Source organism: Schistocerca americana, chromosome 6 (assembly GCF_021461395.2).
Source record: "Schistocerca americana isolate TAMUIC-IGC-003095 chromosome 6, iqSchAmer2.1, whole genome shotgun sequence".
Classification (NCBI taxonomy): domain Eukaryota; kingdom Metazoa; phylum Arthropoda; class Insecta; order Orthoptera; family Acrididae; genus Schistocerca; species Schistocerca americana.
In genome coordinates, this window is record NC_060124.1 from 632,837,151 (window position 1) to 632,864,328 (window position 27,178).

A 27,178-nucleotide genomic window follows, 5' to 3' on the forward strand; every position below is an offset into this window, starting at 1 on the left:
TTTCTGTGTTTCATCGTCAATAAGAATGTCAGAGGGATACAGTAAACCTGAAGTGAAGCATCGGAATCTATAACTAGAGTCACAGGAAAGGTTCTAAACATAGACAGTAAGAAGGGTCAGTCTTCTTCTACTTAAGCCGGCATTGTGCCTCTTGTATTTAATACCCATGCAATATCTGTGTTGCATCGTCAATAAGAAGGTGCAAGGGATACAGTAAACGTGAAGTGAAGCATCGGAATCTATCACTAGTGTCACAGGAATGGTTCTAAACGTAGACAGTAAGAAGGGTCAGTCTTCTTGTACTTAAGTCGGCATTGTGCCTTTTGTATTTAATTCCGACGCAATTTCTGTGTTTCATCGACAATAACAAGGTCAGAGGGATACAGTAAACCTGAAGTGAAGCATCGGAATCTATAACTAGTGTCACAGGAATGGTTCGAAACAGTCAGTAAGAAGAGTCAATCTTCTTGTACTTAAGTCGGCATTGTGCTTTTTGTATTTAATTCCGATGCATTTTCTGTGTTTCATCGTCAATAAGAAGGTCCAAGGGATACAGTAAACCTGAAGTGAGGCATCGGAATCTATAACTAGTGTCTCAGGAATGGTTCTAAATATAGACAGTAAGAAGGGTCAGTCTTCTTGTACTTAAGTCGGCATTGTGCCTTTTGTATTTAATTCCGATGCAATTTCTGTGTTTCATCGTCAAAGAGTTCAGAGGGATACAGTATTCCTGAAGTGAAGCATCGGAATCTATAACTAGTGTCACAGGAATGGTTCAAAACAGTCAGTAAGAAGAGTCAATCTTCTTGTACTTAAGTCGGCATTGTGCCTTTTGTATTTAATTCCGATGCATTTTCTGTGTTTCATCGTCAATAAGATGGTCCAAGGGATACAGTAAACCTGAAGTGAAGCATAGGAATCTATAACTAGTGGCACAGGAAAGGTTCAAAACATAGACAGTAAGAAGAGTCAGTCTTCTTGTACTTAAGTCGGCATTGTACCTTTTGTATTTAATTCCGAAACTATTTCTGCATTTCGTCGCCAATTAGAAGGTCCAAAGGATACAGTAAACCTGAAGTGAAGCATCGGAATCAAAAACTAATGTCACAGGAATGGTTCAAAACATAGACAGTAGGAAGAGTCAGTCTTCTTGTACTTAAGTCGGCATTGTGCCTTTTGTATTTAATTCCGATGCAATATCTGAGTTTCATCGTCAATAAGAAGGTCCGAGGGATACAGTATCCCTGTAGTGAAGCATCGGAATCTGTAAGTAGCGTCACAGGAATGGTTCAAAACATAGACAGAAAGAAGAGTCAGTCTTCTTGTACTTAAGTCGGCATTGTGCCTTTTCTATTTAATTCCGATGCAATTTCTGTGTTTCATCGTCAATAATAAGGTCCAATGGATACAGTAAACCTGAAGTGAATCATCGTAACCTATAACTAGTGTCACAAGAATGGTTCAAAACATAGTCACTACGAAGAGTCAGTTTTATTGTACTTACGTAGGCATTGTGCCTTTTGTATTTAATTGCGATGCAATTTCTGTGTTTCATCGTCAATAAGAAGGTCAGATTGATACAGTAAACCTGAAGTGAAGCATCGGAATCTATAACTAGTGTCACAGGAATGGTTCTAAACATAGACAGTAAGAAGGGTCAGTCTTCTTGTACATAAGTCGGCATTGTGCTTTTTGTATTTAATTCCGATGCAATATCTGTCTTTCATCGCCATTAAGAAGGTGCAAGGGATACAGTATACCTGAAGTGAAGCATCGGAATCTATAACTAGTGTCATAGGAATGGCTCTAAACATTGACAGTAAGAAGGGTCAGTCTTCTTGTACTTAAGTCGGCATTGTGCCTTTTGTATTTAATTCCGATGCAATTTCTGTGTTTCATCGTCAATAAAAAGGTCAGAGGGATACAGTAAACCTGAAGTGAAGCAATGGAATCTACAACTAGTGTCACAGGAATGTTTCAAACAGTCAGTAAGAAGAGTCAATCTTCTTGTACTTAAGTCGGCATTGTGCCTTTTGTATTTAATTCCGATGCATTTTCTGTGTTTCATCGTCAATAAAAAGGTCCAAGGGATGTAGTAAACCTGAAGTGAAGCATCGGAATCTATAGCTAGTGTGACAGGAAAGGTTCAAAAGCATAGACAGTAGGAAGAGTCAGTCCTCTTGTACTTATGTCGGCATTGTGCCTTTGTATTTATTTCCGATGCAATTTCTGTGTTTCATCGTCATTAAGAAAGTCGTAGGGATAGAGTAAACCTGATGCGAAGCATCGGAATCTATAACAAGTGTCACAGGTATGGTTCAAAACAGTCAGTAAGAAGAGTCAGTCTTCTTATACTTAGGTCGGCATTGTGCCTTTTGTATTTAATTTCGAAGCTATTTCTGCATTTCGTCGGCAATTAGAAGGTCCAAAGGATACAGTAAACCTGAAGTGTATCATCGGAATCAATAACTAATGTCACAGGAATCGTTCAAAACATAGACAATAGGATGAGTCAGTCTTCTTGTACTTACGTTGGCATTGTGCCTTTTGTATTTAATTCCGATGCAATATCTGTGTTTCATCGTCAAAAAGAAGGTCAGAGGGATACAGTAAACCTTAAGTGAAGCATCGGAATCTGTAACTAGTGTCACAGGAATTGTTCAAAACATAGACAGTAGGAAGAGTCAGTCTTCTTGTACTTAAGTCGGCATTGTGCCATTTGCATTTAATTTCGATGCAATATCTGTGTTTCATCGTGAATAAGAACGTCCAAGGGATACAGTAACGTTGAAGTGAAGCATCGGAATCTGTAACTAGCGTCACAGGAATGGTTCAAAACATAGACAGAAAGAAAAGTCAGTCTTCTTGTACTTAAGTCGGCATTGTGCCTTTTCTATATAATTCCGATGCAATTTCTGTGTTTCATCGTCAATAAGAAGGTCAGAGGGATACAGTAAACCTGAAGTGAAGCATCAGAATCTATAACTAGTGTCACAGGAATGGTTCAAAACATGGTCAGAAAGAAGAGTCAGTCTTCTTGTACTTACGTCGGCATTGTGCCTTTTCTATTTAATTCCGATGCAATATCTGTGTTTCATCGTCAATACGAATGTCAGAAGGATACAGTAAACCTGAAGTGAGGCATCGGAATCTATAACTAGTGTCACAGGAATGGTTCCAAACATAGTCAGTAAGAAGAGTCAGTCTTCTTTCACTTAAGTCGGCACTGTGCCTTTTCTATTTAATTCCGATGCAATTTCTGTGTTTCATCGTCAATAAGAAGGTCCAAGGGATACAGTAAACCTGAAGTGAATCATCGTAATCTATAACTAGTGTCACAGGAATGGTTAAAACATAGTCGGTACGAAGAGTCAGTCTTCTTGTACTTAAGTCGGCATTGTGCCTTTTGTATTTAATTCCGATGCAATTTCTGTGATTCAACGTCAATTACAAGGTCAGAGGGATAAAGTAAACCTGAAGTGAAGCATCGGAATCTGTAACTAGTGTCACAGGAATTGTTCTAAACATAGACAGTAAGAAGGGTCAGTCTTCCTGTACTTAAGTCGGCATTGTACATTTTGTAAATAATTCCGATGCAATATCTGTGTTTCATCGTCAATAAGAAGGTGCAAGGGATACAGTAAACCTGAAGTGAAGCATCGAAATCTATAACTAGTGTCACAGGAATAGTTCAAAACATATTCAGTAAGAACAGTCAGTCTTCTTGTACTTAAGTCGGCATTGTGCCTTGTGTATTTAATTCCGATGCAATTTCTGTGTTTCATCGTCGAATAGAAGGTCAGAGGGATACAGTAAACCTTAATTGAAGCATCGGAATCTATAACTACTATCACAGGAATGGTTCAAAACATAGACTGTAGGAAGAGTCAGTCTTCTTGTACTTAAGTCGGCATTGTGCCTTTTGTATTTAATTCCGATGCAATATCTGTGTTTCATCGTCAATAAGAAGGTCCAAGGGATACAGTAACCCTGAAGTGAAGCATCGGAATCTGTAACTAGCGTCACAGGAATGGTTCAAAACATAGACAGAAAGAAGAGTCAGTCTTCTTGTAATTAAGTCGGCATTGTGCCTATAGTATTTAATTCCGAAGCTATTTCTGCATTTCGTCGCCAATTAGAGGGTCCAAAGGATACAGTAAACCTGAAGTGAAGCATCGGAATCAATAACTAATGTCACAGGAATCGATCAAAACATAGACAGTAGGAAGTGTCAGTCTTCTTGTACGTAAGTCGGCATTGTGCCTTTTGTATTTAATTCCGATGAAATTTCTGTGTTCATCGTCAAAAAGAAGGTCAGAGGGATACAGTAAACCTGAAGTGAAGCATCGGAATCTGTAACTAGTGTCACAGGAATGGTTCAACACATAGACAGTAGGAAGAGTCATTCTTCTTGTACTTAAGCCGGCATTGTGCCTTTTGTATTTAATTCCGATGCAATATCTGTGTTTCATCGTCAATAAGAAGGTCCAAGGGATACAGTAACCCTGAAGTGAAGCATCGGAATCTGTAACTAGCGTCACAGGAATTGTTCAAAACATAGACAGTAGGAAGAGTCAGTCTTCTTGTACTTAAGTCGGCATTGTGCCATTTGCATTTAATTTCGATGCAATATCTGTGTTTCATCGTGAATAAGAACGTCCAAGGGATACAGTAACGTTGAAGTGAAGCATCGGAATCTGTAACTAGCGTCACAGGAATGGTTCAAAACGTAGACAGAAAGAAAAGTCAGTCTTCTTGTACTTAAGTCGGCATTGTGCCTTTTCTATATAATTCCGATGCAATTTCTGTGTTTCATCGTCAATAAGAAGGTCAGAGGGATACAGTAAACCTGAAGTGAAGCATCAGAATCTATAACTAGTGTCACAGGAATGGTTCAAAACATGGTCAGAAAGAAGAGTCAGTCTTCTTGTACTTACGTCGGCATTGTGCCTTTTCTATTTAATTCCGATGCAATATCTGTGTTTCATCGTCAATACGAATGTCAGAAGGATACAGTAAACCTGAAGTGAGGCATCGGAATCTATAACTAGTGTCACAGGAATGGTTCCAAACATAGTCAGTAAGAAGAGTCAGTCTTCTTTCACTTAAGTCGGCACTGTGCCTTTTCTATTTAATTCCGATGCAATTTCTGTGTTTCATCGTCAATAAGAAGGTCCAAGGGATACAGTAAACCTGAAGTGAATCATCGTAATCTATAACTAGTGTCACAGGAATGGTTAAAACATAGTCGGTACGAAGAGTCAGTCTTCTTGTACTTAAGTCGACATTGTGCCTTTTGTATTTAATTCCGATGCAATTTCTGTGATTCAACGTCAATTACAAGGTCAGAGGGATAAAGTAAACCTGAAGTGAAGCATCGGAATCTGTAACTAGTGTCACAGGAATTGTTCTAAACATAGACAGTAAGAAGGGTCAGTCTTCCTGTACTTAAGTCGGCATTGTACATTTTGTAAATAATTCCGATGCAATATCTGTGTTTCATCGTCAATAAGAAGGTGCAAGGGATACAGTAAACCTGAAGTGAAGCATCGAAATCTATAACTAGTGTCACAGGAATAGTTCAAAACATATTCAGTAAGAACAGTCAGTCTTCTTGTACTTAAGTCGGCATTGTGCCTTGTGTATTTAATTCCGATGCAATTTCTGTGTTTCATCGTCGAATAGAAGGTCAGAGGGATACAGTAAACCTTAATTGAAGCATCGGAATCTATAACTACTATCACAGGAATGGTTCAAAACATAGACTGTAGGAAGAGTCAGTCTTCTTGTACTTAAGTCGGCATTGTGCCTTTTGTATTTAATTCCGATGCAATATCTGTGTTTCATCGTCAATAAGAAGGTCCAAGGGATACAGTAACCCTGAAGTGAAGCATCGGAATCTGTAACTAGCGTCACAGGAATGGTTCAAAACATAGACAGAAAGAAGAGTCAGTCTTCTTGTAATTAAGTCGGCATTGTGCCTATAGTATTTAATTCCGAAGCTATTTCTGCATTTCGTCGCCAATTAGAGGGTCCAAAGGATACAGTAAACCTGAAGTGAAGCATCGGAATCAATAACTAATGTCACAGGAATCGATCAAAACATAGACAGTAGTAAGTGTCAGTCTTCTTGTACGTAAGTCGGCATTGTGCCTTTTGTATTTAATTCCGATGAAATTTCTGTGTTCATCGTCAAAAAGAAGGTCAGAGGGATACAGTAAACCTGAAGTGAAGCATCGGAATCTGTAACTAGTGTCACAGGAATGGTTCAACACATAGACAGTAGGAAGAGTCATTCTTCTTGTACTTAAGCCGGCATTGTGCCTTTTGTATTTAATTCCGATGCAATATCTGTGTTTCATCGTCAATAAGAAGGTCCAAGGGATACAGTAACCCTGAAGTGAAGCATCGGAATCTGTAACTAGCGTCACAGGAATGGTTCAAAACATAGACAGAAAGAAGAGTCAGTCTTCTTGTAATTAAGTCGGCATTGTGCCTTTTCTATTTAATTCCGATGCAATTTCTGTGTTTCATCGTCAATAAGAAGGTCCAAGGGACACAGTAAACCTGAATTGAAGCATCGGAATCTATAACTAGTGTCGCAGGAATGGTTCAAAACATATACAGTAAAAAGAGTCAGTCTTCTTGCACTTAAGTCGGCATTGTGCCTTTTCTATTTAATTCCGATGCAATTTCTATGTTTCATCGTCAATAAGAAGGTCAGAGGGATACAGTAAACCTGAAGTGAAGCATCGGAATCTATAACTAGTGTCACAGGAATGGTTTAAATCATAGTCAGTAAGAAGAGTCAGACTTCTTGTACTTAAGTCGGCATTGTGCCTTTTCTATTTAATTCCGATGCAATATCTGTGTTTCATCGTCAATTACAGGGTCAGAGGGATACAGTAAACCTGAAGTGAGGCATCGGAATCAAAAACTAATGTCACAGGAATGGTTCAAAACATAGACAGTAGGAAGAGTCAGTCTTCTTGTACTTATGTCGGCATTGTGCCTTTTGTATTTAATTCCGATGCAATATCTGTGTTTCATCGTCAAAAAGAAGGTCAGAGGGATACAGTAAACCTTAAGTGAAGCATCGGAATCTGTAACTAGTGTCATAGGAATTGTTCAAAACATAGACAGTAGGAAGAGTCAGTCTTCTTGTACTTAAGTCGGCATTGTGCCATTTGCATTTAATTCCGATGCAATATCTGTGTTTCATCGTGAATAAGAACGTCCAAGGGATACAGTAACCCTGAAGTGAAGCAACGGAATCTGTAACTAGCGTCACAGGAATGGGATCAAAACATAGACAGAAAGAAAAGTCAGTCTTCTTGTACTTATGTCGGCATTGTGCCTTTTCTATTTAAATCCGATGCAATTTCTGTGTTTCATCGTCAATAAGAAGGTCAGAGGGATACAGTAAACCTGAAGTGAAGCATCAGAATCTATAACTAGTGTCACAGGAATGGTTCAAAACATAGTCAGAAAGAAGAGTCAGTCTTCTTGTACTTAAGTCGGCATTGTGCCTTTTCTATTTAATTCCGATGCAATATCTGCGTTTCATCGTCAATACGAATGTCAGAGGGATACAGTAAACCTGAAGTGAGGCATCGGAATCTATAACTAGTGTCACAGGAATGGTTCCAAACATAGTCAGTAAGAAGAGTCAGTCTTCTTGGACTTAAGTCGGCACTGTGCCTTTTCTATTTAATTCCGATGCAATTTCTGTGTTTCATCGTCAATAAGAAGGTCAGAGGGATACAGTAAACCTGAAGTGAAGCATCAGAATCTATAACTAGTGTCACAGGGATGGTTCAAAACATGGTCAGAAAGAAGAGTCAGTCTTCTTGTACTTACGTCGGCATTGTGCCTTTTCTATTTAATTCCGATGCAATATCTGTGTTTCATCGTCAATACGAATGTCAGAGGGATACAGTAAACCTGAAGTGAGGCATCGGAATCTATAACTAGTGTCACAGGAATGGTTCCAAACATAGTCAGTAAGAAGAGTCAGTCTTCTTGGACTTAAGTCGGCACTGTGATTTTTCTATTTAATTCCGATGCAATTTCTGTGTTTCATCGTCAATAAGAAGGTCCAAGGGATACAGTAAACCTGAAGTGAATCATCGTAATCTATAACTAGTGTCACAGGAATGGTTAAAACATAGTCGGTACGAAGAGTCAGTCTTCTTGTACTTAAGTCGGCATTGTGCCTTTTGTATTTAATTCCGATGCATTTTCTGTGATTCAACGTCAATTACAAGGTCAGAGGGATAAAGTAAACCTGAAGTGAAGCATCGGAATCTGTAACTAGTGTCACAGGAATTGTTCTAAACATAGACAGTAAGAAGGGTCAGTCTTCCTGTACTTAAGTCGGCATTGTACATTTTGTAAATAATTCCGATGCAATATCTGTGTTTCATCGTCAATAAGAAGGTGCAAGGGATACAGTAAACCTGAAGTGAAGCATCGAAATCTATAACTAGTGTCACAGGAATAGTTCAAAACATATTCAGTAAGAACAGTCAGTCTTCTTGTACTTAAGTCGGTATTGTGCCTTGTGTATTTAATTCCGATGCAATTTCTGTGTTTCATCGTCGAATAGAAGGTCAGAGGGATACAGTAAACCTTAATTGAAGCATCGTAATCTATAACTACTATCACAGGAATGGTTCAAAACATAGACTGTAGGAAGAGTCAGTCTTCTTGTACTTAAGTCGGCATTGTGCCTTTTGTATTTAATTCCGATGCAATATCTGTGTTTCATCGTCAATAAGAAGGTCCAAGGGATACAGTAACCCTGAAGTGAAGCATCGGAATCTGTAACTAGCGTCACAGGAATGGTTCAAAACATAGACAGAAAGAAGAGTCAGTCTTCTTGTAATTAAGTCGGCATTGTGCCTATAGTATTTAATTCCGAAGCTATTTCTGCATTTTGTCGCCAATTAGAAGGTCCAAAGGATACAGTAAACCTGAAGTGAAGCATCGGAATCAATAACTAATGTCACAGGAATCGATCAAAACATAGACAGTAGGAAGTGTCAGTCTTCTTGTACGTAAGTCGGCATTGTGCCTTTTGTATTTAATTCCGATGCAATTTCTGTGTTCATCGTCAAAAAGAAGGTCAGAGGGATACAGTAAACCTGAAGTGAAGCATCGGAATCTGTAACTAGTGTCACAGGAATGGTTCAACACGTAGTCAGTAGGAAGAGTCATTCTTCTTGTACTTAAGCCGGCATTGTGCCTTTTGTATTTAATTCCGATGCAATATCTGTGTTTCATCGTCAATAAGAAGGTCCAAGGGATACAGTAACCCTGAAGTGAAGCATCGGAATCTGTAACAAGCGTCACAGGAATGGTTCAAAACATAGACAGAAAGAAGAGTCAGTCTTCTTGTAATTAAGTCGGCATTGTGCCTTTTCTATTTAATTCCGATGCAATTTCTGTGTTTCATCGTCAATAAGAAGGTCCAAGGGACACAGTAAACCTGAATTGAAGCATCGGAATCTATAACTAGTGTCGCAGGAATGGTTCAAAACATGGACAGTAAAAAGAGTCAGTCTTCTTGTACTTAAGTCGGCATTGTGCCTTTTCTATTTAATTCCGATGCAATTTCTATGTTTCATCGTCAATAAGAAGGTCAGAGGGATACAGTAAACCTGAAGTGAAGCATCGGAATCAATAACTAGTGTCACAGGAATGGTTTAAATCATAGTCAGTAAGAAGAGTCAGACTTCTTGTACTTAAGTCGGCATTGTGCCTTTTCTATTTAATTCCGATGCAATATCTGTGTTTCATCGTCAATTACAGGGTCAGAGGGATACAGTAAACCTGAAGTGAGGCATCGGAATCAAAAACTAATGTCACAGGAATGGTTCAAAACATAGACAGTAGGAAGAGTCAGTCTTCTTGTACTTATGTCGGCATTGTGCCTTTTGTATTTAATTCCGATGCAATATCTGAGTTTCATCGTCAATAAGAAGGTCCAAGGGATACAATATCCCTGTAGTGAAGCATCGGAATCTGTAAGTAGCGTCACAGGAATGGTTCAAAACATAGACAGAAAGAAGAGTCAGTCTTCTTGTACTTAAGTCGGCATTGTGCCTTTTCTATTTAATTCCGATGCAATTTCTGTGTTTCATCGTCAATAATAAGGTCCAAGGGATACAGTAAACCTGAAGTGAATCATCGTAATCTATAACTAGTGTCACAAGAATGGTTCAAAACATAGTCACTACGAAGAGTCAGTTTTATTGTACTTACGTCGGCATTGTGCCTTTTGTATTTAATTGCGATGCAATTACTGTGTTTCATCGTCAATAAGAAGGTCAGAGGGATACAGTAAACCTGAAGTGAAGCATCGGAATCTATAACTAGTGTCACAGGAATGGTTCTAAACATAGACAGTAAGAAGGGTCAGTCTTATTGTACATAAGTCGGCATTGTGCTTTATGTATTTAATTCCGATGCAATATCTGTCTTTCATCGCCATTAAGAAGGTGCAAGCGATACAGTATACCTGAAGTGAAGCATCGGAATCTATAACTAGTGTCATAGGAATGGCTCTAAACATAGACAGTAAGAAGGGTCAGTCTTCTTGTACTTAAGTCGGCATTGTGCCTTTTGTATTTAATTCCGATGCAATTTCTGTGTTTCATCGTCAATAAAAAGGTCAGAGGGATACAGTAAACCTGAAGTGAAGCATCGGAATCTACAACTAGTGTCACAGGAATGATTCAAACAGTCAGTAAGAAGAGTCAATCTTCTTGTACTTAAGTCAGCATTGTGCCTTTTGTATTTAATTCCGATGCATTTTCTGTGTTTCATCGTCAATAAAAAGGTCCAAGGGAAACAGTAAACCTGAAGTGAAGCATCGGAATCTATATCTAGTGTGACAGGAAAGGTTCAAAAACATAGACAGTAGGAAGAGTCAGTCTTCTTGTACTTATGTCGGCATTGTGCCTTTCTATTTAATTCCGATGCAATTTCTGTGTTTCATCGTCAATAAGAAGGTCCAAGGGATACAGTAAACCTGAAGTGAAGCATCGGAATCTGTAACTAGTGTCACAGGAATGGTTCAAAACATAGACAGTAGGAAGAGTCAGTCTTCTTGTACTTAGGTCGGCATTGTGCCTTTTGTATTTCATTTCGAAGCTTTTTCTGCATTTCGTCGGCAATTAGAAGGTCCAAAGGATACAGTAAACCTGAAGTGTATCATCGGAATCAATAACTAATGTCACAGGAATCGTTCAAAACATAGACAGTAGGATGAGTCAGTCTTGTTGTACTTAAGTTGGCATTGTGCCTTTTGTATTTAATTCCGATGCAATATCTGTATTTCATCGTCAAAAAGAAGGTCAGAGGGATACAGTAAACCTTAAGTGAAGCATCGGAATCTGTAACTAGTGTCATAGGAATTGTTCAAAACATAGACAGTAGGAAGAGTCAGTCTTCTTGTACTTAAGTCGGCATTGTGCCATTTGCATTTAATTCCGATGCAATATCTGTGTTTCATCGTGAATAAGAACGTCCAAGGGATACAGTAACCCTGAAGTGAAGCAACGGAATCTGTAACTAGCGTCACAGGAATGGGATCAAAACATAGACAGAAAGAAAAGTCAGTCTTCTTGTACTTATGTCGGCATTGTGCCTTTTCTATTTAAATCCGATGCAATTTCTGTGTTTCATCGTCAATAAGAAGGTCAGAGGGATACAGTAAACCTGAAGTGAAGCATCAGAATCTATAACTAGTGTCACAGGAATGGTTCAAAGCATAGTCAGAAAGAAGAGTCAGTCTTCTTGTACTTAAGTCGGCATTGTGCCTTGTCTATTTAATTCCGATGCAATATCTGCGTTTCATCGTCAATACGAATGTCAGAGGGATACAGTAAACCTGAAGTGAGGCATCGGAATCTATAACTAGTGTCACAGGAATGGTTCCAAACATAGTCAGTAAGAAGAGTCAGTCTTCTTGGACTTAGGTCGGCACTGTGCCTTTTCTATTTAATTCCGATGCAATTTCTGTGTTTCATCGTCAATAAGAAGGTCCAAGGGATACAGTAAACCTGAAGTGAGTCATCGTAATCTATAACTAGTGTCACAGGAATGGTTAAAACATAGTCGGTACGAAGTCTCAGTCTTCTGGTACTTAAGCCGGCATTGTGCCTTTTGTATTTAATTCCGATGCAATTTCTGTGATTCAACGTCAATTACAAGGTCAGAGGGATAAAGTAAACCTGAAGTGAAGCATCGGAATCGGTAACTAGTGTCACGGGAATTGTTCTAAACATAGACAGTAAGAAGGGTCAGTCTTCCTGTACTTAAGTCGGCATTGTACATTTTGTAAATAATTCCGATGCAATATCTGTGTTTCATCGTCAATAAGAAGGTGCAAGGGATACAGTAAACCTGAAGTGAAGCATCGGAATCTATAACTAGTGTCACAGGAATAGTTCAAAACATATTCAGTAAGAACAGTCAGTCTTCTTGTACTTAAGTCGGCATTGTGCCTTGTGTATTTAATTCCGATGCAATTTCTGTGTTTCATCGTCGAATAGAAGGTCAGAGGGATACAGTAAACCTTAAGTGAAGCATCGGAATCTATAACTACTATCACAGGGATGGTTCAAAACATAGACTGTAGGAAGAGTCAGTCTTCTTGTACTTAAGTCGGCATTGTGCCTTTGGTATTTAATTCCGATGCAATATCTGTGTTTCATCGTCAATAAGAAGGTCCAAGGGATACAGTAACCCTGAAGTGAAGCATCGGAATCTGCAACTAGCGTCACAGGAATGGTTCAAAACATAGACAGAAAGAAGAGTCAGTCTTCTTGTAATTAAGTCGGCATTGTGCCTATAGTATTTATTTCCGAAGCTATTTCTGCATTTCGTCGCCAATTAGAAGTTCCAAAGGATACAGTATACCTGAAGTGAAGCATCGGAATCAATAACAAGTGTCACAGGAATGGTTCAAAACAGTCAGTAAGAAGAGTCAGTCTTCTTGTACTTAAGTCTTCATTGTGCCTTTAGTATTTAATTCCGAAGCTATTTCTGCATTTCGTCGCACAATTAGAAGGTCCAATGGATACAGTAAACCTGAAGTGAAGCATCGGAATCAATAACTAATGTCACAGGAATCGATCAAAACATAGACAGTAGGAAGTGTCAGTCTTCTTGTACTTAAGTGGGCATTGTGCCTTTTGTATTTAATTCCGATGCAATTTCTATGTTTCATCGTCAATAAGGAGGACAGAGGGATACAGTAAACCTGAAGTGAAGCATCGGAATCAATAACTAGTGTCACAGGAATGGTTTAAATCATAGTCAGTAAGAAGAGTCAGACTTCTTGTACTTAAGTCGGCATTGTGCCTTTTCTATTTAATTCCGATGCAATATCTGTGTTTCATCGTCAATAACAGGGTCAGAGGGATACAGTAAACCTGAAGTGAGGCATCGCAAACTGTAACTAGTGTCACAGGAATGGTTCCAAACATAGTCAGTAAGAAGAATCAGTCTTCTTGTACTTCAGTCGGCATTGTGCCTTTTCTATTTAATTCCGATGCAATTTCTGTGTTTCATCGTCAATAAGAAGGTACAAGGGATACGGTAAACCTGAAGTGAATCATCGTAATCTATAACTAGTGTCACTGGAATGGTTCAAAACATAGTCAGTACGAAGAGTCAGTCTTCTTGTACTTAAGTCGGCATTGTGCCTTTTGTATTTAATTCCGATGCAATTTCTGTGTTTCATCGTCAATAAGAATGTCAGAGGGATACAGTAAACCTGAAGTGAAGCATCGGAATCTATAACTAGAGTCACAGGAAAGGTTCTAAACATAGACAGTACGAAGGGTCAGTCTTCTTGTACTTAAGCCGGCATTGTGCCTCTTGTACTTAATTCCGATGCAATATCTGTGTTTCATCGTCAATAAGAAGGTGCATGGGATACAGTAAACGTGAAGTGAAGCATCGGAATCTATAACTAGTGTCACAGGAATGGTTCTAAAAGTAGACAGTAAGAAGGGTCAGTCTTCTTGTACTTAAGTCGGCATTGTGCCTTTTGTATTTAATTCCGATGCAATTTCTGTGTTTCATCGTCAAAGAGTTCAGAGGGATACAGTATTCCTGAAGTGAAGCATCGGAATCTATAACTAGTGTCACAGGAATGGTTCAAAACAGTCAGTAAGAAGAGTCAATCTTCTTGTACTTAAGTCGGCATTGTGCCTTTGTATTTAATTCCGATGCATTTTCTGTGTTTCGTCGTCAATAAGATGGTCCAAGGGATACAGTAAACCTGAAGTGAGCATCGGAATCTATAACTAGTGGCACAGGAAAGGTTCAAAACATAGACAGTAAGAAGAGTCAGTGCTCTTGTACTTACGTCGGCAATGTGCCTTATCTATTTAATTCCAATGCAATTTCTGTATTTCGTCGCCAATAAGAAAGTCCAAAGGGTTTAGTAAACCTGAAGTGAAGCATCGGAATTTATAACTAATGTCACAGGAATCGTTCAAACATAGACAGTAAGAAGAGTCAGTCTTCTTGTACTTAAGTCGGCATTGTGCCTTTTGTATTTAATTCCGATGCAATTTCTGTGTTTCATCGTCAATAAGGTCACAGGGATACAGTAAACCTGAAGTGAAACATTGGAATATATAACTAGTGTCACAGGAGTGGTTCTAAACATAGACAGTAAGAAGGGTCAGACTTCTTGTACTTAAGCCGACATTGTGCCTTTAGTATTTAATTCCGATGCAATATCTGTGTTTCATCGTCAATAAGAAGGTGCAAGAAATACAGTAAACCTGAAGTGAAGCATCAGAATCTATAACTAGTGTCACAGGAATGGTTCTAAACATAGACAGTAAGAAGGGTCAGTCTTCTTGTACTTAAGTCGGCATTGTGCCTTTTGTATTTAATTCCGATGCAATTTCTGTGTTTCATCGTCAATAAAAAGGTCCAAGGGATACAGTAAACCTGAAGTGAAGCATCGGAATCTATAACTAGTGTGACAGGAAGGTTCAAAAGCATAGACAGTAGGAAGAGTCAGTCTTCTTGTACTTATGTCGGCATTGTGCCTTTCTATTTAATTCCGATGCAATTTCTGTGTTTCATCGTCAATAAGAAAGTCGTAGGGATAGAGTAAACCTGAAGCGAAGCATCGGAATCTATAACAAGTGTCACAGGAATGGTTCAAAACAGTCAGTAAGAAGAGTCAGTCTTCTTGTACTTAGGTCGGCATTGTGCCTTTTGTATTTAATTTCGAAGCTATTTCTGCATTTCGTCGGCAATTAGAAGGTCCAAAGGATACAGTAAACCTGAAGTGGATCATCGGAATCAATAACTAATGTCACAGGAATCGTTCAAAACATACACAGTAGGATGAGTCAGTCTTCTTGTACTTAAGTTGGCATTGTGCCTCTTGTACTTAATTCCGATGCAATATCTGTGTTTCATCGTCAATAAGAAGGTGCATGGGATACAGTAAACGTGAAGTGAAGCATCGGAATCTATAACTAGTGTCACAGGAATGGTTCTAAAAGTAGACAGTAAGAAGGGTCAGTCTTCTTGTACTTAAGTCGGCATTGTGCCTTTTGTATTTAATTCCGATGCAATTTCTGTGTTTCATCGTCAAAGAGTTCAGAGGGATACAGTATTCCTGAAGTGAAGCATCGGAATCTATAACTAGTGTCACAGGAATGGTTCAAAACAGTCAGTAAGAAGAGTCAATCTTCTTGTACTTAAGTCGGCATTGTGCCTTTGTATTTAATTCCGATGCATTTTCTGTGTTTCATCGTCAATAAGATGGTCCAAGGGATACAGTAAACCTGAAGTGAGCATCGGAATCTATAACTAGTGGCACAGGAAAGGTTCAAAACATAGACAGTAAGAAGAGTCAGTGCTCTTGTACTTACGTCGGCAATGTGCCTTATCTATTTAATTCCAATGCAATTTCTGTATTTCGTCGCCAATAAGAAAGTCCAAAGGGTTTAGTAAACCTGAAGTGAAGCATCGGAATTTATAACTAATGTCACAGGAATCGTTCAAACATAGACAGTAAGAAGAGTCAGTCTTCTTGTACTTAAGTCGGCATTGTGCCTATTGTATTTAATTCCGATGCAATTTCTGTGTTTCATCGTCAATAAGGTCACAGGGATACAGTAAACCTGACGTGAAACATTGGAATATATAACTAGTGTCACAGGAGTGGTTCTAAACATAGACAGTAAGAAGGGTCAGACTTCTTGTACTTAAGCCGACATTGTGCCTTTAGTATTTAATTCCGATGCAATATCTGTGTTTCATCGTCAATAAGAAGGTGCAAGAAATACAGTAAACCTGAAGTGAAGCATCAGAATCTATAACTAGTGTCACAGGAATGGTTCAAAACAGTCAGTAAGAAGAGTCAGTCTTCTTGTACTTAGGTCGGCATTGTGCCTTTTGTATTTAATTTCGAAGCTATTTCTGCATTTCGTCGGCAATTAGAAGGTCCAAAGGATACAGTAAACCTGAAGTCGATCATCGGAATCAATAACTAATGTCACAGGAATCGTTCAAAACATACACAGTAGGATGAGTCAGTCTTCTTGTACTTAAGTTGGCATTGTGCCTTTTGTATTTAATTCCGATGCAATTTCTGTGTTTCATCGTCAATAAGAAGGTCAGAGGGATACAGTAAACCAGAAGTGATTCATCAGAATCTATAACTAGTGTCACAGGAATGGTTCAAAACATAGTCAGAAAGAAGAGTCAGTCTTCTTGTACTTAGGTCGGCATTGTGCCTTTTCTATTTAATTCCGATGCAATATCTGTGTTTCATCGTCAATACGAATGTCAGAGGGATACAGTAAACCTGAAGTGAGGCATCGGAATCTATAACTAGTGTCACAGGAATGGTTCCAAACATAGTCAGTAAGAAGAGTCAGTCTTCTTGGACTTAAGTCGGCACTGTGCCTTTTCTATTTAATTCCGATGCAATTTCTGTGTTTCATCGTCAATAAGAAGGTCCAAGGGATACAGTAAACCTGAAGTGAATCATCGTAATCTATAACTAGTGTCACAGGAATGGTTAAAACATAGTCGGTACGAAGAGTCAGTATTCTTGTACTTAAGTCGGCATTGTGCCTTTTGTGTTTAATTCCGATGCAATTTCTGTGATTCGACGTCATTTACAAGGTCAGAGGGATAAAGTAAACACGAAGTGAAGCATCGGAATCTGTAACTAGTGTCACAGGAATTGTTCTAAACATAGACAGTAAGAAGGGTCAGTCTTCCTGTACTTAAGTCGGCATTGTACATTTTGAAAATAATTCCGATGCAATATCTGTGTTTCATCGTCAATAAGAAGGTGCAAGGGATACAGTAAACCTGAAGTGAAGCATCGGAATCTATAACTAGTGTCACAGGAATAGTTCAAAACATATTCAGTAAGAACAGTCAGTCTTCTTGTACTTAAGTCGGCATTGTGCCTTGTGTATTTAATTCCGATGCAATTTCTGTGTTTCATCGTCGAATAGAAGGTCAGAGGGATACAGTAAACCTTAAGTGAAGCATCGGAATCTATAATTACTATCACAGGAATGGTTCAAAGCAGTCAGTAAGAAGAGTCAGTCTTCTTGTACTTAAGTCGGCATTGTGCCTATAGTATTTAATTCCGAAGCTATTTCTGCATTTCGTCGCCAATTAGAAGGTCCAAAGGATACAGTAAACCTGAAGTGAAGCATCGGAATCAATAACTAATGTCACAGGAATCGATCGAAACATAGACAGTAGGAAGTGTCAGTCTTCTTGTACTTAAGTCGGCATTGTGCCTTTTGTATTTAATTCCGATGCAATTTCTGTGTTTCATCGTCAAAAAGAAGGTCAGAGGGATACAGTAAACCTGAAGTGAAGCATCGGAATCTGTAACTAGTGTCACAGGAATGGTTGAACACATAGACAGTAGGAAGAGTCATTCTTCTTGTACTTAAGTCGGCATTGTGCCTTTTGTATTTAATTCCGATGCAATATCTGTGTTTCATCGTCAATAAGAAGGTCCAAGGGATACAGTAACCCTGAAGTGAAGCATCGGAAAATGTAACTAGCGTCACAGGAATGGTTCAAAACATAGACAGAAAGAAGAGTCAGTCTTCTTGTAATTAAGTCGGCATTGTGCCTATAGTATTTAATTCCGAAGCTATTTCTGCATTTCGTCGCCAATTAGAAGGTCCAAAGGATACAGTATACCTGAAGTGAAGCATCGGAATCAATAACAAGTGTCACAGGAATGCTTCAAAACAGTCAGTAAGAAGAGTCAGTCTTCTTGTACTTAAGTCGGCATTGTGCCTTTAGTATTTAATTCCGAAGCTATTTCTGCATTTCGTCGCCAACTAGAAGGTCCAAAGGATACAGTAAACCTGAAGTGAAGCATCGGAATCAATAACTAATGTCACAGGAATCGATCAAAACATAGACAGTAGGAAGTGTCAGTCTTCTTGTACTTAAGTCGGCATTGTGCCTTTTGTATTTAATTCCGATGCAATTTCTATGTTTCATCGTCAATAAGAAGGTCAGAGGGATACAGTAAACCTGAAGTGAAGCATCGGAATCAATAAATAGTGTCACAGGAATGGTTTAAATCATAGTCAGTAAGAAGAGTCAGACTTCTTGTACTTAAGTCGGCATTGTGCCTTTTCTATTTAATTCCGATGCAATATCTGTGTTTCATCGTCAATAACAGGGTCAGAGGGAAACAGTAAACCTGAAGTGAGGCATCGCAATCTGTAACTAGTGTCACAGGAATGGTTCCAAACATAGTCAGTAAGAAGAATCAGTCTTCTAGTACCTCAGTCGGCATTGTGCCTTTTCTATTTAATTCCGATGCAATTTCTGTGTTTCATCGTCAGTAAGAAGGTACAAGGGATACGGTAAACCTGAAGTGAATCATCGTAATCTATAACTAGTGTCACAGGAATGGTTCAAAACATAGTCAGTACGAAGAGTCAGTCTTCTTGTACTTAAGTCGGCATTGTGCCTTTTGTATTTAATTCCGATGCAATTTCTGTGTTTCATCGTCAAAAAGAAGGTCAGAGGGATACAGTAAACCTGAAGTGAAGCATCGGAATCTGTAACTAGTGTCACAGGAATGGTTCAACACATAGACAGTAGGAAGAGTCATTCTTCTTGTACTTAAGTCGGCATTGTGCCTTTTGTATTTAATTCCGATGCAATATCTGTGTTTCATCGTCAATAAGAAGGTCCAAGGGATACAGTAACCCTGAAGTGAAGCATCGGAATCTGTAACTAGCGTCACAGGAATGGTTCAAAACATAGACAGAAAGAAGAGTCAGTCTTCTTGTAATTAAGTCGGCATTGTGCCTATAGTATTTAATTCCGAAGCTATTTCCGCATTTCGTCGCCAATTAGAAGGTCCAAAGGATACAGTATACCTGAAGTGAAGCATCGGAATCAATAACAAGTGTCACAGGAATGGTTCAAAACAGTCAGTAAGAAGAGTCAGTCTTCTTGTACTTAAGTCGGCATTGTGCCTTTAGTATTTGATTCCGAAGCTATTTCTGCATTTCGTCGCCAATTAGAAGGTCCAAAGGATACAGTAAACCTGAAGTGAAGCATCGGAATCAATAACTAGTGTCACAGGAATGGTTTAAATCATAGTCAGTAAGAAGAGTCAGACTTCTTGTACTTAAGTCGGCATTGTGCCTTTTCTATTTAATTCCGATGCAATATCTGTGTTTCATCGTCAATAACAGGGTCAGAGGGATACAGTAAACCTGAAGTGAGGCATCGCAATCTGTAACTAGTGTCACAGGAATGGTTCCAAACATAGTCAGTAAGAAGAATCAGTCTTCTTGTACTTCAGTCGGCATTGTGCCTTTTCTATTTAATTCTGATGCAATTTCTGTGTTTCATCGTCAATAAGAAGGTACAAGGGATACGGTAAACCTGAAGTGAATCATCGTAATCTATAACTAGTGTCACAGGAATGGTTCAAAACATAGTCAGTACGAAGAGTCAGTCTTCTTGTACTTAAGTCGGCATTGTGCCTTTTGTATTTAATTCCGATGGAATTTCTGTGCTTCATCGTCAAAAAGAAGGTCAGAGGGATACAGTAAACCTGAAGTGAAGCATCGGAATCAATAACTAGTGTCACAGGAATGGTTTAAATCATAGTCAGTAAGAAGAGTCAGACTTCTTGTACTTAAGTCGGCATTGTGCCTTTTCTATTTAATTCCGATGCAATATCTGTGTTTCATCGTCAATAACAGGGTCAGAGGGATACAGTAAACCTGAAGTGAGGCATCGCAATCTGTAACTAGTGTCACAGGAATGGTTCCAAACATAGTCAGTAAGAAGAATCAGTCTTCTTGTACTTCAGTCGGCATTGTGCCTTTTCTATTTAATTCCGATGCAATTTCTGTGTTTCATCGTCAATAAGAAGGTACAAGGGATACGGTAAACCTGAAGTGAATCATCGTAATCTATAACTAGTGTCACAGGAATGGTTCTAAACGTAGACAGTAAGAAGGGTCAGTCTTCTTGTACTTAAGTCGGCATTGTGCCTCTTGTATTTAATTCCGATGCAATTTCTGTGTTTCATCGTCAAAGAGTTCAGAGGGATACAGTATTCCTGAAGTGAAGCATCGGAATCTATAACTAGTATCACAGGAATGGTTCAAAACAGTCAGTAAGAAGAGTCAATCTTCTTGTACTTAAGTCGGCATTGTGCCTTTTGTATTTAATTCCGATGCATTTTCTGTGTTTCTTCGTCAATAAGATGGTCCAAGGGATACAGTAAACCTGAAGTGAGCATCGGAATCTATAACTAGTGGCACAGGAAAGGTTCAAAACATAGACAGTAAGAGGAGTCAGTGCTCTTGTACTTACGTCGGCAATGTGCCTTATCTATTTAATTCCAATGCAATTTCTGTATTTCGTCGCCAATAAGAAAGTCCAAAGGGTTTAGTAAACCTGAAGTGAAGCATCGGAATTTATAACTAATGTCACAGGAATCGTTCAAACATAGACAGTAGGAAGAGTCAGTCTTCTTGTACTTAAGTCGGCATTGTGCCTTTTGTATTTAATTCCGATGCAATTTCTGTGTTTCATCGTCAATAAGGTCACAGGGATACAGTAAACCTGAAGTGAAACATCGGAATATATAACTAGTGTCACAGGAGTGGTTCTAAACATAGACAGTAAGAAGGGTCAGACTTCTTGTACTTAAGCCGACATTGTGCCTTTTGTATTTAATTCCGATGCAATATCTGTGTTTCATCGTCAATAAGAAGGTGCAAGAGATACAGTAAACCTGAAGTGAAGCATCGGAATCTATAACTAGTGTCACAGGAATGGTTCTAAACATAGACAGTAAGTAGGGTCAGTCTTCTTGTACTTAAGTCGGCATTGTGCCTTTTGTATTTAATTCCGATGCAATTTCTGTGTTTCATCGTCAATAAAAAGGTCCAAGGGATACAGTAAACCTGAAGTGAAGCATCGGAATCTATAGCTAGTGTGACAGGAAAGGTTCAAAAGCATAGACAGTAGGAAGAGTCAGTCTTCTTGTACTTATGTCGGCATTGTGCCTTTCTATTTAATTCCGATGCAACTTCTGTGTTTCATCGTCAATAAGAAAGCCGTAGGGATAGAGTAAACCTGAAGCGAAGCATCGGAATCTATAACAAGTGTCACAGGAATGGTTAAAACATAGTCGGTACGAAGAGTCAGTATTCTTGTACTTAAGTCGGCATTGTGCCTTTTGTATTTAATTCCGATGCAATTTCTGTGATTCCACGTGAATTACAAGGTCAGAGGGATAAAGTAAACCTGAAGTGAAGCACCGGAATCTGTAACTAGTGTCACAGGAATTGTTCTAACCATAGACAGTAAGAAGGGTCAGTCTTCCTGTACTTAAGTCGGCATTGTACATTTTGAAAATAATTCCGATGCAATATCTGTGTTTCATCGTCAATAAGAAGGTGCAAGGGATACAGTAAACCTGAAGTGAAGCATCGGAATCTGTAACTAGCGTCACAGGAATGGTTCAAAACATAGACAGAAAGAAGAGTCAGTCTTCTTGTACTTAAGTCGGCATTGTGCCTATAGTATTTAATTCCGAAGCTATTTCTGCATTTCGTCGCCAATTAGAAGGTCCAAAGGATACAGTAAACCTGAAGTGAAGCATCGGAATCAATAACAAGTGTCACAGGAATGGTTCAAAACAGTCAGTAAGAAGAGTCAGTCTTCTTGTACTTAAGTCGGCATTGTGCCTATAGTATTTAATTCCGAAGCTATTTCTGCATTTCGTCGCCAATTAGAAGGTCCAAAGGATACAGTAAACCTGAAGTGAAGCATCGGAATCAATAACTAATGTCACAGGAATCGATCAAAACATAGACAGTAGGAAGTGTCAGTCTTCTTGTACTTAAGTCGGCATTGTGCCTTTTGTATTTAATTCCGATGCAATTTCTGTGTTTCATCGTCAAAAAGAAGGTCAGAGGGATACAGTAAACCTGAAGTGAAGCATCGGAATCTGTAACTAGTGTCACAGGAATGGTTCAACACATAGACAGTAGGAAAAGTCATTCTTCTTGTACTTAAGTCGGCATTGTGCCTTTTGTATTTAATTCCGATGCAATATCTGTGTTTCATCGTCAATAAGAAGGTCCAAGGGATACAGTAACCCTGAAGTGAAGCATCGGAATCTGTAACTAGCGTCACAGGACTGGTTCAAAACATAGACAGAAAGAAGAGTCAGTCTTCTTGTAATTAAGTCGGCATTGTGCCTTTTCTATTTAATTCCGATGCAATTTCTGTGTTTCATCGTCAATAAGAAGGTCCAAGGGATACAGTAAACCTGAAATGAAGCATCGGAATCTATAACTAGTGTCACAGGAATGGTTCAAAACATAGACAGTAAAAAGAGTCAGTCTTCTTGTACTTAAGTCGGCATTGTGCCTTTTCTATTTCATTCCGATGCAATTTCTATGTTTCATCGTCAATAAGAAGGTCAGAGGGATACAGTAACCCTGAAGTGAAGCATCGGAATCAATAACTAGTGTCACAGGAATGGTAAATCATAGTCAGTAAGAAGAGTCAGACTTCTTGTACTTAAGTCGGCATTGTGCCTTTTCTATTTAATTCCGATGCAATATCTGTGTTTCATCGTCAATAACAAGGTCAGAGGGATACAGTAAACCTGAAGTGAGGCATCGCAATCTGTAACTAGTGTCACAGGAATGGTTCCAAACATAGTCAGTAAGAAGAATCAGTCTTCTTGTACTTCAGTCGGCATTGTGCCTTTTCTACTTAATTCCGATGCAATTTCTGTGTTTCATCGTCAATGAGAAGGTACAAGGGTTACGGTAAACCTGAAGTGAATCATCGTAATCCATAACTAGTGTCACAGGAATGGTTCAGAACATAGTCAGTACGAAGAGTCAGTCTTCTTGTACTTAAGTCGGCATTGTGCCTTTTGTATTTAATTCCGATGCAATTTCTGTGTTTCATCGTCAATAAGAATGTCAGAGGGATACAGTAAACCTGAAGTGAAGCATCGGAATCTATAACTAGAGTCACAGGAAAGGTTCTAAACATAGACAGTACGAAGGGTCAGTCTTCTTGTACTTAAGCCGGCATTGTGCCTCTTGTATTTAATTCCGATGCAATATCTGTGAATCATCGTCAATACGAAGGTGCAAGGGATACAGTAAACGTGAAGTGAAGCATCGGAATCTATAACTAGTGTCACAGGAATGGTTCTAAACGTAGGCAGTAAGAAGGGTCAGTCTTCTTGTACTTAAGTCGGCATTGTGCCTTTTGTATTTAATTCCGATGCAATTTCTGTGTTTCATCGACAATAACAAGGTCAGAGGGATACAGTAAACCTGAAGTGAAGCATCGGCATCCATAACTAGTGTCACAGGAATGGTTCAAAACAGTCAGTAAGAAGAGTCAATCTTCTTGTACTTAAGCCGGCATTGTGCCTTTTGTATTTAATTCCGATGCATTTTCTGTGTTTCATCGTCAATAAGAAGGTCCAAGGGATACAGTAACCCTGAAGTGAGGCATCGGAATCTATAACTAGTGTCTCAGGAATGGTTCTAAACTTAGACAGTAAGAAGGGTCAGTCTTCTTGTACTTAAGTCGGCATTGTGCCTTTTGTATTTAATTCCGATGCAATTTCTGTGTTTCATCGTCAAAGAGTTCAGAGGGATACAGTAAACCTGAAGTGAGGCATCCGAATCTATAACTAGTGTCACAGGAATGGTTCAAAACAGTCAGTAAGAAGAGTCAATCTTCTTGTACTTAAGTCGGCATTGTGCCTTTTTTATTTAATTCCGATGCATTTTCTGTGTTTCATCGTCAATAAGATGGTCCAAGGGATACAGTAAACCTGAAGTGAAGCATCGGAATCTATAACTAGTGTCACAGGAAAGGTTCAAAACATAGACAGTAAGAAGAGTCAGTCATCTTGTACTTACGTCGGCAATGTGCCTTATCTATTTAATTCCAATGCAATTTCTGTATTTCGTCGCCAATAAGAAAGTCCAAAGGGTTTAGTAAACCTGAAGTGAAGCATCGGAATTTATAACTAATGTCACAGGATTCGTTCAAACATAGACAGTAGGAAGAGTCAGTCTTCTTGTACTTAAGTCGGCATTGTGCCTTTTGTATTTAATTCCGATGCAATTTCTGTGTTTCATCGTCAATAAGAAGGTCACAGGGATACAGTAAACCTGAAGTGAAACATCGGAATATATAACTAGTGTCACAGGAATGGTTCTAAACATAAACAGTAAGAAGGGTCAGTCTTCTTGTACTGAAGTCGGCATTGTGCCTTTTGTATTTAATTCCGATGCAGTTTCTGTGTTTCATCGTCAATAACAAGGTCAGAGGGATACAGTAAACCTGAAGTGAAGCATCGGAATCTATATCTAGTGTCACAGCAATGGTTCAAAACAGTCAGTAAGAAGAGTCAACCTTATTGTACTTAAGTCGGCATTGTGCCTTTTGTATTTAATTCCGATGCATTTTCTGTGTTTCATCGTCAATAAGGAGATCCAAGGGATACAGTAAACCTGAAGTGAGGCATCGGAATCTATAACTAGTGTCTCAGGAATGGTTCTAAACATAGACAGTAAGAAGGGTAAGTCTTCTTGTACATAAGTCGGCATTGTGCCTTTTGTATTTAATTCCGATGCAATTTCTGTGTTTCATCGTCAAAGAGTTTAGAGGGATACAGTAAACCTGAAGTGAAGCATCGGAATCTATAACTAGTGTCACAGGAATGGTTCAAAACAGTCAGTAAGAAGAGTCAATCTTCTTGTATTTAAGTCGGCATTGTGCCTTTTGTATTTAATTCCGATGCATTTTCTGTGTTTCATCGTCAATAAGATGGTCCAAGGGATACAGTAAACCTGAATTGAAGCATCGGAATCTATGACTAGTGTCACAGGAAAGGTTCAAAACATAGACAGTAAGAAGAGTCAGTCTTCTTGTACTTACGTCGGCAATGTGCCTTATCTATTTAATTCCAATGCAATTTCAGTATTTCGTCGCCAATAAGAAAGACCAAAGGGTTTAGTAAACGTGAAGTGAAGCATCGGAATTTATAACTAATGTTACAGGAATCGTTCAAACATAGACAGTAGGAAGAGTCAGTCTTCTTGTACTTAAGTCGGCATTGTGCCTTTTGTATTCAATTCCGATGCAATTTCTGTGTTTCGTCGTCAATAAGAAGGTCAGAGGGATACAGTAAACCTGAAGTGAAGCATCGGAATATATAACTAGTGTCACAGGAATGGTTGTAAACATAGACAGTAAGAACGGTCAGTCTTCTTGTACTTAAGCCGGCATTGTGCCTTTTGTATTTAATTCCGATGAAATATCTGTGTTTCATCGTCAATAAGAAGGTGCAAGGGATACAGTAAACCTGAAGTGAAGCATCGAAATCTATAACTAGTGTCACAGGAATGGTTCTAAACATAGACTGTAAGAAGGGTCAGTCTTCTTTTACATAAGTCGGCCTTGTGCCTTTTGTATTTAATTCCGAAGCTATTTCTGCATTTCGTCGCCAATTAGAAGGTCCAAGGGATACAGTAAACCTGAAGTGACGCATCGGAATCTATAACTAGTGTCACAGGAATGGTTCAAAACATAGACAGTAAGAAGAGTCAGTCTTCTTGTCCAAAAGTCATCATTGTGCCTTTTCTATTTAATTCCGATGCAATTTCTGTGTTTCATCGTCAATAATAAGGTCCAGGGGATACAGTAAACCTGAAGTGAATCATCGTAATCTATAACTAGTGTCACAAGAATGGTTCGAAACATAGTCGCTACGAAAAGTCAGTTATATTGTACTTACGTCGGCATTGTGGCTTTTGTATTTAATTGCGATGCAATTTCTGTGTTTCATCGTCAATAAGAAGGTCAGAGGGATACAGTAAACCTTAAGTGAAGCATCGGAATCAGTAACTAGTGTCACAGGAATGGTTCAAAACATAGACAGTAGGAAGAGTCAGTCTTCTTGTACTTAAGTCGGCATTGTGCCATTTGCATTTAATTCCGATGCAATATCTGTGTTTCATCGTGAATAAGAAGGTCCAAGGGATACAGTAAACCTGAAGTGAAGCATCAGAATCTATAACTAGTGTCACAGGAATGGTTCAAAACATAGTCAGAAAGAAGAGTCAGTCTTCTTGTACTTAAGTCGGCATTGTGCCTTTTCTATTTAATTCCGATGCAATATCTGTGTTTCATCGTCAATACGAATGTCAGAGGGATACAGTAAACCTGAAGTGAGGCATCGGAATCTATAACTAGTGTCACAGGAATGGATCCAAACATTCACAGTAAGAAGAGTCAGTCTTCATGGACTTAAGTCAGCACTGTGCCTTTTCTATTTAATTCCGATGCAATTTCTGTGTTTCATCGTCAATAAGAAGGTCCAAGGGAAACAGTAAACCTGAAGTGAATCATCGTAATCTATAACTAGTGTCACAGGAATGGTTAAAACATAGTCGGTACGAAGAGTCACTCTTCTTGTACTTAAGTCGGCATTGTGCCTTTTGTATTTAATTCCGATGCAATTTCTGTGATTCAACGTCAATTACAAGGTCAGAGGGATAAAGTAAACCTGAAGTGAAGCATCGGAATCTGTAACTAGTGTCACAGGAAT